The sequence below is a fragment of the Notolepis coatsorum genome (genome assembly GCF_963971535.1).
Source record: "Notolepis coatsorum genome assembly, chromosome: 5".
Lineage (NCBI taxonomy): Eukaryota > Metazoa > Chordata > Actinopteri > Aulopiformes > Paralepididae > Notolepis > Notolepis coatsorum.
The window spans coordinates 92045371-92056439 of NC_140169.1; the positions used below are offsets into that span (position 1 = coordinate 92045371).

The 11069-nt window shown below is 40.8% G+C and overlaps 1 long non-coding RNA gene across 1 annotated transcript; it reads left to right on the plus strand.

The window, feature by feature from the left end:
- Positions 1 to 2946: 2946 nt before the first annotated feature.
- Positions 2947 to 10697, plus strand: LOC311227914. The gene is made up of 3 exons (XR_014619650.1): positions 2947 to 3030; positions 3357 to 3414; positions 10427 to 10697. It is a non-coding gene; the product is annotated as an uncharacterized lncRNA (long non-coding RNA).
- Positions 10698 to 11069: the final 372 nt, after the last annotated feature.

Here is an 11069-nt window from a genome sequence, read left to right on the forward strand (position 1 = left end):
GTTGAAGAAACATGGCTTGGCTTCAAAACCAAATTCTCAACAATACTAAACAACATGGCCCCCCTAAGAACCACCAGGGTAAAAAATTGCGCTGAGCCGTGGATGCACACTGAAATACTGACCGTAAAAGTAAAAGTCAGTCAAAGCTTACCAAAAGCACAAGCAGTGAACTCCAAGCCCATGTGACTGAACTCAAACTAGAAAGAAACAGACTAAGAAATGACGTAAACTCCATGATAAAAACTGCAAAAAAAAATCATCAATGACAAAACTGAGGAAAACAAAAATAAACCACATGAACTTTTTAAATTACTCAATAATCAACTAGGCTGCAGTAAAAAACTTAAAATCAGGTTCTCAAACATAAACATAAAGACGGACAACACGCTCATCACAGACAAACTGGATGTAGCCAATTACTTAAACACTTTCTTCACAAACATAGCCACAACACTGATAAACAAACTACCCTCCCACTCAGGGCAGTATGGGGTAGAACACATAGTAGCATACTACAAGAACCTAGGCGTCCACAAAGACGATTTCAAACTGGAAATGGTAACTATACAGATGAGGTACTCAAAAAACTGAGCGCCCTCCAACCGAACAAGGCCACTGGCCATGACAACATCCCCTCCAAATTCCTCAGAGACTCAGCAGCCGCCATCACCCCAGTCATCACACACATAATAAACCTCTCCATAAAACAGGGACACGTCCCCAAGGACTTCAAAATTGCGAGAGTAACACCCCTGCACAAAAAGGGCAGCAAATTAGACCCAGGCAACTACCGCCCTGTTTCTATCCTTACATCCATCTCGAAAGTCATGGAAAAAATAGTATACGAACAGGTCGAAAAGTACCTCGCGGATAAAAATCGAATCTACGAATTCCAATCTGGATTCAGAACATCCCACTCCACTGACACATGCCTTCTCTATTTGAACGACCACATCAAGCAAGAGGTGGACGGGGGCAAATACTGCGGCATGGTCATGCTGGACCTACAAAAGGCCTTCGACACTGTCAATCACACCATTCTGATTGACAAGCTAAAAGCAATTGGTTTTGATAGTCTATCAGTGAGCTGGATGCAATCCTACCTGGAGGGGAGAGAGCAGATGGTGGAGGTAAACGGTACCCTACCCCCCCCCCCCTCACAGTAAGCTGTGGTGTTCCACAAGGAAGCATACTAGGTCTGCTACTGTTCCTAATTTATGCAAATGACATGTCGTCAGCTTGTGACTGCAACTTGTTCCTTTTTGCGGACGACTCAGCCCTGCTGGTCTCTGACAAGAACAAGTTACAGGTTGAAAAAACCCTCAGCTCAGAACTAGGCAAAATCTGCATATGGCTTGCCGACAACAAACTATCATTACACATGGGCAAAACAGAGTCCATTCTCTTCGGTTCAAATAACAAACTCAGCAAGACCGACGGCTTCTCAGTTACAGTGAAAATGGATTGAAAATGGGGGACCCTGATGTAAACAAGACGAAAGTCTTTCTCTGGTCTGCATCCCCTTAACAATTGTGTGTATTGAGCTGTACTGTATTGTACCCATTCTGCAATCTGTTAATAAAGTAATAATCAGAGTAGGGGTTAGAGAGGGGAGAATGGAAGGTGAGGATCAGGGGTTTAGAAAAGGGCATTTGTCAGTAGAGGAAGTACAGGAGGAGAAAGAGAGGGTGTGGGGGGAGAAGTTGGAGATAGTGGCATTTGTGACAAGAGTAGTGAATACAATAGTGATGGTTAGCAGTAGGACAGAGAGGTTAAAGTTAGTAGTTGAAGCAGCAGTACTAGACATGGGTATGAAGGGGTTGACAATGGGGCAAGTATCAAGGGAGTTAGGGAAGTTAGGGAAGAAGGTTGTTGTGAGTGATCAAGTAAGAGAGTTAGGGAAGGTGGTGGTGAGTGTTCAAAAAGGCCAGAGTCAGCCCGCAGGAGGCAATGAATGACTCATAGATTAGGTTTGGATAGGGTGGTGATGGTGATGTTAGGGATGGGGTTTTTGTTTTGTGTGTTATGGGGTTGAATGGATTGTATGCAATCCTATACCTGGAGGGGAGAGAACAGATGGTAGAGGTAAACGGTACTCTACCCCCCCCCCCCTCACAGTGAGCTGTGGTGTTCCACAAGGAAGCATACTAGGACCGCTACTCTTCCTAATTTATGCAAATGACATGTCGTCAGCCTGTGACTGCAACTTGTTCCTGTTTGCGGACGACTCAGCCCTGCTGGTCTCTGACAAGAACAAGTTGCAGGTTGAAAAAACCCTCAGCACGGAACTAGGCAAAATCCGTAAATGCCCAAAACCCCCACTACCTCCTAATAGACAGTCTCCTCCCCACCGCATGTATATATTCCCTCCCCGCCGTATGTATTTCTCTCCCACCCACCCACCCCCTCCTAATGTACAGTCCCCTCCCCATCATATATACTCTGTCAGGATCTAGGGGTAACAGTACTGTATATTTGAATACCGTTTATGTCACAAATGTATCAGTACTAAATACCTATATGTCCCTATGCCATAAATGTCATGTATGTTGTGTATGTCATAAATGTCTATATGAATTGAAAATGGGGGACCCTGATGGAAACAAGACAAACGTCTTTCTCTGGTCTGCATCCCCTTAACAATTGTGTGTATTGAGCTGTACTGTATTGTACCCATTCTGCAATCTGTTAATAAAATGTTCAATCAATCAATCAAAGTTTGTAGTCACTTGAACTGTGAATTCTAAAAGACAGACACTTCTAAAAGCACCCCTCCCCCAAAGACTAATGAATTGCGTCACCTCCCCCTCCCCTAAATCCCATTTGTCCAATCACATTCTATCACCGCTCAACTGTATGCAGCTTAACAATTGTCTGTCTATCGTCATATTTTTGGCCACAAGTGGCGCTGTTGCGAGTTTGTGGTGGCGCTGTTACAACATTTAGGAAATAGGAGCAGAGAAGAAGATCCCGATTTACAGAGCTAAGATCAACAAGTTAACGTTAGCGCCGCGGTTTGAAACTTTGAAGGTGAGTGTGTAAACTAGTCAATACGATCTTAAACATGTCACAACAGCAGTCAGTGTATATTTTCAACAATACGTTTGTTTACCAATAGGTTAAAGTGTTTTTGAGTTCGTGTTGGCTTGGCACTGTTTCAACATTTCGATTTAGGTGACTCGACTCAGTCTCGTGTTTTCTGCTACAGCTACAGCTTATCTATCATAATAACGTTACATGTATGGGAGTTTGCAAAGTTTAAATTGTATTAGCTGTTACATTAATACATTGTGTCCTCCTATCTATCTATCTCAAATCTCACTGTCTATCTGCTATGCTTTTATCTTTTACTCAAGTTTATTTGAAATCGAAGACACTCTGACGTCACGAGACCGCCGCCATCTTGGTATGAGGGTAACAAACTGATTTCTACCATCAAATGTGTAAACTGTTAATATGTACCTCAGTTGCGTGTGGGTCAACGAACACACTTGGGTTTATCAAACCGTGGGTTTAGTCTAGATGGAAATAGGGGTCCACGCGCACCCCCCGGAAATGTTTATGCCACCTGATTTTTCTTAATCCTTAAAGTGTCTACTTTCAGAGTCTGCCAGGTGCCAAGCTGAAATAATGTCCGAAAGGCTCAATTTTTAACCCTTTATTGCACCTAACACAAAACCGAAACATTAAAATTTGATGTAGCAAGACTCAAGAGGCATAATCTTTGAAGTAAACAACATACAGAGACAAATGAATGCATTTTCCCATACAATTCTGACCCTAGGAATTCAATGGAATGGTTATTTTTTTGACATTTTACAACATTTTGACTGTATTTCTGGACAAAAACAGCAAACAAATGCAAGAAATGCGTGTCTAACCAACTACATTTTTATTTTTCAAACGCATAGTGAATATTTGTTGACAATCAGTTTTTTTTTCAATCCTCCAACTGTTTATTTGGAAATTATATTGGGTACCAAGCTCAAATAATGTCCCAAAGGCTAGTTTTAACCCTTTATAGCACCTAACCCAAAAATCTAAAAATGAAAATATAATGTAGAAGAGTCATAACTTTTGAAGTAGACAACCAATACATTTACCTTTTCATGTCACTACCAACTTGCTGACCTAAACTACTCATCCTCATCGTCACTGAAGAGATCTTCTAATTCAATTTCTTCCATCTCCAGCTCTTCATCCTCATGCTCGTACTCTCCATCCACTTTACCCACAGACAAAGTTATTGTTGGCGTAATCGGTCACCTTGTCAAGGGCTGCATGCTCTTCTGACTCTGCTCTCTGAGCCAGTACCTCAACAAGAGAAGGAGGGAGGATGGGTCCAATTGCCCAGACCGGTTCCAACACCTCCTCTTCTCCTGTCTTCTCCCAGCCCATGCCTGGATCATGTGGTTTTGGGCTCTTGATTATTGCCTTGTCTGCTCTCTTATAGAAGGCTCGCTGGACATGTGGAATGAGACGGACCTTGGCAGGCGTTCCAGGTCTACTTTTGACTTGGAGTCCAGGACTTTGTCAGCGCCGACCATCTTTCTCATCATTTTCACCCGTACTGTGTCAACTGATGTCATCCGTGCTTGGCCATACATAATGCATGTGAAGCTCTCCATCTCCTCTTGAAGCTCATCAGTGACCATCCAGTCTGCACCAAGCTGCCTGAAAGCTTTGTGGAGTTTACGAGTCTTTTCCAGCTTCTTCAGGGGATTCACCTTGCATTTGCCTTTAAAAGCGCTGATACAGTCCTCCCCAGTAAAGTCGTAGAATCCCAGCAGTGTGCTACAGTAGTCGGGGCCCAGTAATTCCTCAGCAGCAGGGGTAAAGTTGGCATTCTTGGGGAATTTGGGGCCAACTCTTTTGAATGCCAGCTCTGGCAGCGTCTCGGGAGGCGTGATCTTAAGGCTTCTCATCTTGGATGACCTGTCATAGAGAGGAAGGGTCCTTTTCTTGGTGCTCACATGGCTCTCCTTCACTTCTTGAATCATGATTCCCCCGGCGCTGTTTACCACATTTGAACCATGAACGTTGGTGGTGATTCTGTTCAGGTTGTCCCACTCGCTGTGAAAAACAGTGTTTCCCTCGCCAGTGGTGATTTCAGGGGTCATGTTGGTGGACATCTCATCAAAAGCATTGGCCATGGCTGTCTCAAGTTCCATACTGAAGTCGTATGTCTCCGAGTGTCCTAGTCGTGAAAGGATGGTTGTGAGCTGTAAAGAATAAGATAAACAAATGTTTTTTTGTATCAATATCAAATACCTGTATGAAGCATAGTTGAGCAATGACAATGTAGGACCTCATAAGCAATAAGTTAGTTGATCACTCACCTGTTTGCTTCGATAGAGGTGCCGAAGTGTGGCACACAGGAGGATGTGCTTTTGGAGTTTCACTTCACTTGCTGTTAGTTGCTGCTCGACACTAGGGCTGCACGATTTTGGGAAATAATCTAATTGTGATTTTTCGGACAGATATTGCGATTGCGATTATAATTTTTTTTAAGCAGCCCCACAGAGGTTTATTGTAAAATGCGGCTTGCATCTGGCCTACGCGGTGGGTCTGTTCGGGACACAGAGTCTGAACATTTTTCTTTTTACCTGGGAATCGATACCGGTACGGTACCCAACGGTACCTTTTTTTCCCTGTACTTTACTCTCCCTCTCTGAAGTAAACTTCACAACACACAATCTAAAACCCCTTACCTCCCTCTCCCAAACTGTTCCTACAACAATTTTTTTTATGTTGCATGATCATGTATATTTTGTATTATAATTTTTTTTGTGTTTAAATATCAACATTATCTGGCAATCCTCAGTAAATACTATCAAATGAGATATGAGACACGTGCACACACACACAGAAAAGGAGAATTGCTTAAATTATTTTAGAATACTTCAGCTAATGAAGTTAAATGTTTATTATCAACTATCCAGTTCGTTTTTATAGTGCAACGTTTTTCTACATTAATTGAACCAGTAGAGAGAGATGCCCCCACCCCCCCCCCCCCCACCCTTTCCTTACTCGGCTCAGATGTTTTCTCTGACTTGAGCAGGGTTAGCTAGGAACAGCTTTCTCAAGCTTCGCACCTTGGGCATGGAATGGGCTACAGGACCATTATCCACTTACACCCCAGTCTCTCTTGGTGAATTTAAATCTGTATTACATAACTTCCTACAAGAAGAATGTTGCTGCTTTCTGTAGTCGGGTCCCAACTGCAAAATTACTGTATTACCCTGTATTATACACTTTTACTATCATGTAGACTATTCTGCTTTGTTTTTGTGTTTACATGTGATGTATTGTATATTGTATACATGCACATTTATTATGTTCTTGTGTGATGTATCGCAAATTTTTATTGCTGTGTGATGTATTGCAAATGTTATTGCTGTCATCTTGGCCAGGTCTCCCTTGCAAAGGAGATCTTGTCTCTCAATGGGACTTCCTGGTTAAAATCTTATTTATTTAATTTTTTTTTAATTGCAGGCGATTTGATAATTGCATCATTACAAATTGCGATTTCGATAAAAAATCGATTAATCGTGCAGCCCTACTCGACACACATCTTGTGTAATCGAATAGACCAGCCTCTGCGTCTTCTCACACTTTTCTTCATCAAGTGTCCCAGTCACCACTGAGCTCAGAAATGGTACAAGATGCTCTGGGAGCAGTTCATCCATTTTCACAGCATCCAGCTTGTGTGCAGTTGGGGGCCATGGTAGCTCCTTTGACTCTTTGAATGCCTTTATAATGTGAGAATTGAGGGTGAGTGCTGCTTCTTGTAGTTAATCAGATGTTCCAAGTTTGTACGCACATTTAACTGCTTCATCTACAGTAATGCTTGAGCTGTATATAAGGTTCAACTCTAGAATATTCACTATGTGCTTTAAAAAATGAAAAGGTAGTTGGTCATACACACGTTTGGTCATTTCTTGCTGTTTTTGTCCAGAAATACAGTCAAAATGTTGTCAAATGTCAACAATAACCATCCCCTTGAATTCCTAGGATCAAAATTGTGTGGGAAAATGTATTTTCGCTCTGTAAGTCGTCTACCTCAAAAGTTATGCCTCTTCTACATTATATTTTCATTTTAAAAAATTTGGGTTAGGTGCTATAAAGGGTTCAAACTAGCCTTTGAGACATTATTTCAGCTTGGTACCCAATATAATCTCAAAATAAACACTTGGAGGATTGAAAAAAAAAATTATTGTCACCAAATATTCACTCTATGCGTATTGTATTGTATTTTTTGTCCAGAAATACAGTCAAAATGTTGTCATGTCAAAAATAACCATCCCATTGAATTCCTACGGTCAGAATTGTATGGACAAATGTATTAATTTGTCTCCATGTTGTTTACTTCAAAGGTTATGCCTCTTGCTACATCACATTTTAATGTTTCGGTTTTGGGTTAGGTGCAATAAAGGGTTAAAAATGGAGCCTTTCGGACATTATTTCAGCTTGGCACCTGGCAGATTCTGAAAGTAGACACTTTAAGGATTAAGAAAAATCAGGTGGCATAAAAAGTTCCGGGGGGTGCGCGTGGACCCCTATTTCCATCTAGACTAGTTTATTTAACATCTAGTTGTGACGTGACGACAAGAGCAGGTTCACAGTAGCGAGGCAGTTTGTAAGCAGTAGTACTACAGGTACGGTGGCTCGTAGTAGACGATAGTCAAACTGGATAATCATTTAGCCAATGATCTACAAAATGCATGCGTTGAGCTCCGTTTTTATTACATGGAATTATAAACAAAAGGTCAAGAGCAATGTGTTTGGTTAGCAGACATGTCCAAAAAAGGAGTAGAGGGAAGCTAAGCTTATTGATCCCTACCCCCTTACATTTATGTTTGTTCTTCCATTAATTTGACTAGATATAACATAATTTAGTATAGGGCTGGGCGATATGGAAAAAAATCATATCGCGATAACGATATGATGATTTTATTTTATTTCTCGATATCGATAATTATCGAATTGTTATAAGTATAAAAAAAAAAAAATTTTTTTTTTTTTTTTTTACAACAGATGTTTGTTTATTTTGCAGAAATTCTTTGTCATTGCCGCCATCTTCAGTGTTACATCCCCTCACACTCCAGTTCTCAGGCTGCAGCTGGTTTAAAAGCTAAAGTAAACCGGCTTCTCTGCTGGCTGTGGCTCCAGAGGAGTTGAACTGTTCTGGCTCTGCTAGTTTATTTTCGATCTTTTGGCGCTTTTTTGGTGGACAAACCACCGCACTGTGACTCGTGACTGGAGTCTAGTTCTGCTAGCACACATAGCCTACTGTGTACAGATGGTTTCAAAATGTATTTTAAATTAGAAAGCAAACAAAATAAATGGACAAGAGAGAAATAAATCTGAATTTGGTCAGTATTGTCATTTGGACAAGCAAAGCCATTACTTTAAGTTGCAGGCAAGAAAGACAAGTCTGTCCACTGTCTCTGGTTTTAAAACTGCCCTGTTGCAGGTAAAAAAGGAAAAAAAAGATTTTTCGATTTTTTTTTATTTTGATATTCGATATCGATTATTAAAATATATCGCGATATTTATCGTTATCGTTATATCGCCCAGCCCTAATTTAGTATATTACAATATAGAATATACTTTTACTTATACCGGTATTTAAAAGAGAAAAATCAAATAAAATTGATTCACTTGACAGCAGTGAATATAGTACAGCACTACATAACACAATATAACATAACTTTGTTTATCCTCATTACTCATTTCTGTATTTCTCTAATGTGTGTTTTTTTAGCTGCTTTTTAAATTGTGCTACATGTTTACTCAGTTTGATGTATTCAGGTAAATTATTCCACAACTTCACTCCACACACCGATATGCACATGCTTTTCAGCGTAGTGTGTACCATTTGTTGTTTAAGATTCCCTCTCCCTCTTAAGTTATATTCTCCTTCCCTGTCTCTGAACCATTTTTGAATGTTGCCTGGGATTAGTTTGTATCTGGCTTTGTATACAATGAGGGCAGTTTTTAAATCCACTAGATCCATACATTTCAATGCTTGTAGCTTTATAAATAAGTTATTAGTGTGTTCATAATATCCTACATTGTTGATTATTCTTATTGCTTTTTTTGCATGGTGCATATTGGCTGTAGAGTGCTTTTGTAGGTATTACCCCACACCTCCGCACAGTAGCTCATATAGTCATATACCATAGGAAGAGTGTACAGTACAGTGTATACAGTGTTTTTTGGTTTAGAATGTGCCTTATCTTGCATAAAACACCAACACTCCGTGCCAATTTAGTCCTGACATATTTGATATGAGGTTTCCAGTTGAGTTTGTTCACAGTATCCATAATTTCATTTTTATCCGTTTTTCTCAAGAAGATGGTACTTGTGTTTCGTTATATAAAATAATTAGAAACACCTCCCCCTTGTGGCGGGGTTATCTCCTCTGCCAGTTTACATTAACAAAGAATCTGTTGAATCTTTCTGCCACCTCATTTTTCTTACTTACTGACTTTCCCTCATCTATAAATTAATCTGGAAAGCCAGAACTGTTGATTTATTTCTTAGAATTGAGTTTCGAACCTGTCCATCTCACAACTGATGTCTCTACAGGTGTGTGTGCGTGTCGTGGTGGCTTGGGGCGCAGCGACACGAGAAGGCCTGAGCTCAGTGTTTTGGGCACATGTAGTGATGCAAGATATATCGGCCGCTGATATAATATCGGCCGATATGGCCGTTTCTTTACACATCGGTATCGGTCCGATATCAAGATTGGGCCGATATAAAAAATTATTATTATTTTTTTTACATGTTTTGGCCTTAAAGGGGAGATGAAGCGTTAAACAATATGAGCCTAGTTTGTTTGTTGTGTACCTTGGGTAAGACATGGTCCTATAATCAAATGTGAAATCCTGCTTATTTGTCTGAAAACTCGTATTCAATTTAATATTTAATATATTTATTATTGTTGTGAGAGTAAGAATGCTTAAGTGCCTGTAGTAAACTGTGCCGTACTGTGTTTAAGCCAGAGCAGCAGACGGAGGACCTGTTGGTTCTGACCGAGTCCTGGTTCTGCCTGCTGTCCCACCAGCCCATAGACATGTTCCGGGGAAATCAGCACACAGCCTGAGCTGCACTGTGGGGCGATGAGCATATTCACTGAGTACTGAGCACAATGTTGCCACTGTCTCCTCCATAGACATATATAAAGACTAGATGACTCACTGGCCAAGTTAGTAGACAACATTGTCCTAATAAATTAAATGAGTCATATAAATCTTCAATCGCAGCAGGGACCTCAACAGGGGCCGCACCATTGTGCAGGGCTGGGGGTTTTCAGCACATTTTATTATCATAAAATGTGTTTCTTGATATGAAAATGTGCTTCTTGATATGAAAAGTATCTGACTGATGCACCTAAATTATGTATTTCTGTTTGTCTCAGGTGATGTGATTACTCAACAGTTTGGGGACTTTCTGTCTGTTGAAGCAAGAGATAACGGCTTCCTCGCCTACGGGAAGGCTGGGTCCTGGTCCTGGCCCAGCTCATCACAAAATCCAACACCCTCAGGAAGCGCCAGAGAAAAGATGGTGGAACTAAAAATGGTTGAAGCAGAATTGGAGAAGAGGGCCATAGAACTGCGATACATGCCCCCCACATGACATTATATACATTGGAGAGTATATACATTTGAGGGGGAAGAAACTGTACATTGGAGGAGGTGGGGGTTGAGTAGGTGGGGCGGGGGGGGGGGTAACTGTTCATTGGAGGGGGTTGGGTTATAGTCCAGTCATTATAGGCCAGAATTAGGCTAAACCTAGGACAAATTGCAACATTAGCAAACTCAACTGATTTTGTATCCTCAATATGTCTTTAGTGAGAGAAAAAAAGTCCCAAGGAATCCCATCATGGGAAATGTGTTTTTTTTCAATGTTTTGTTACCCCTATAGTCCAGTCATTATAGGCCAGAATTAGGCTAAACCTAGGACAAATTGCAACATTAGCAAACTCCCTCAATATGTCTTTAGTGAGAGAAAAAAAGTCCCAAGGAATCCCATCATGGGAAATGTGTTTTTTTTCAATGTAC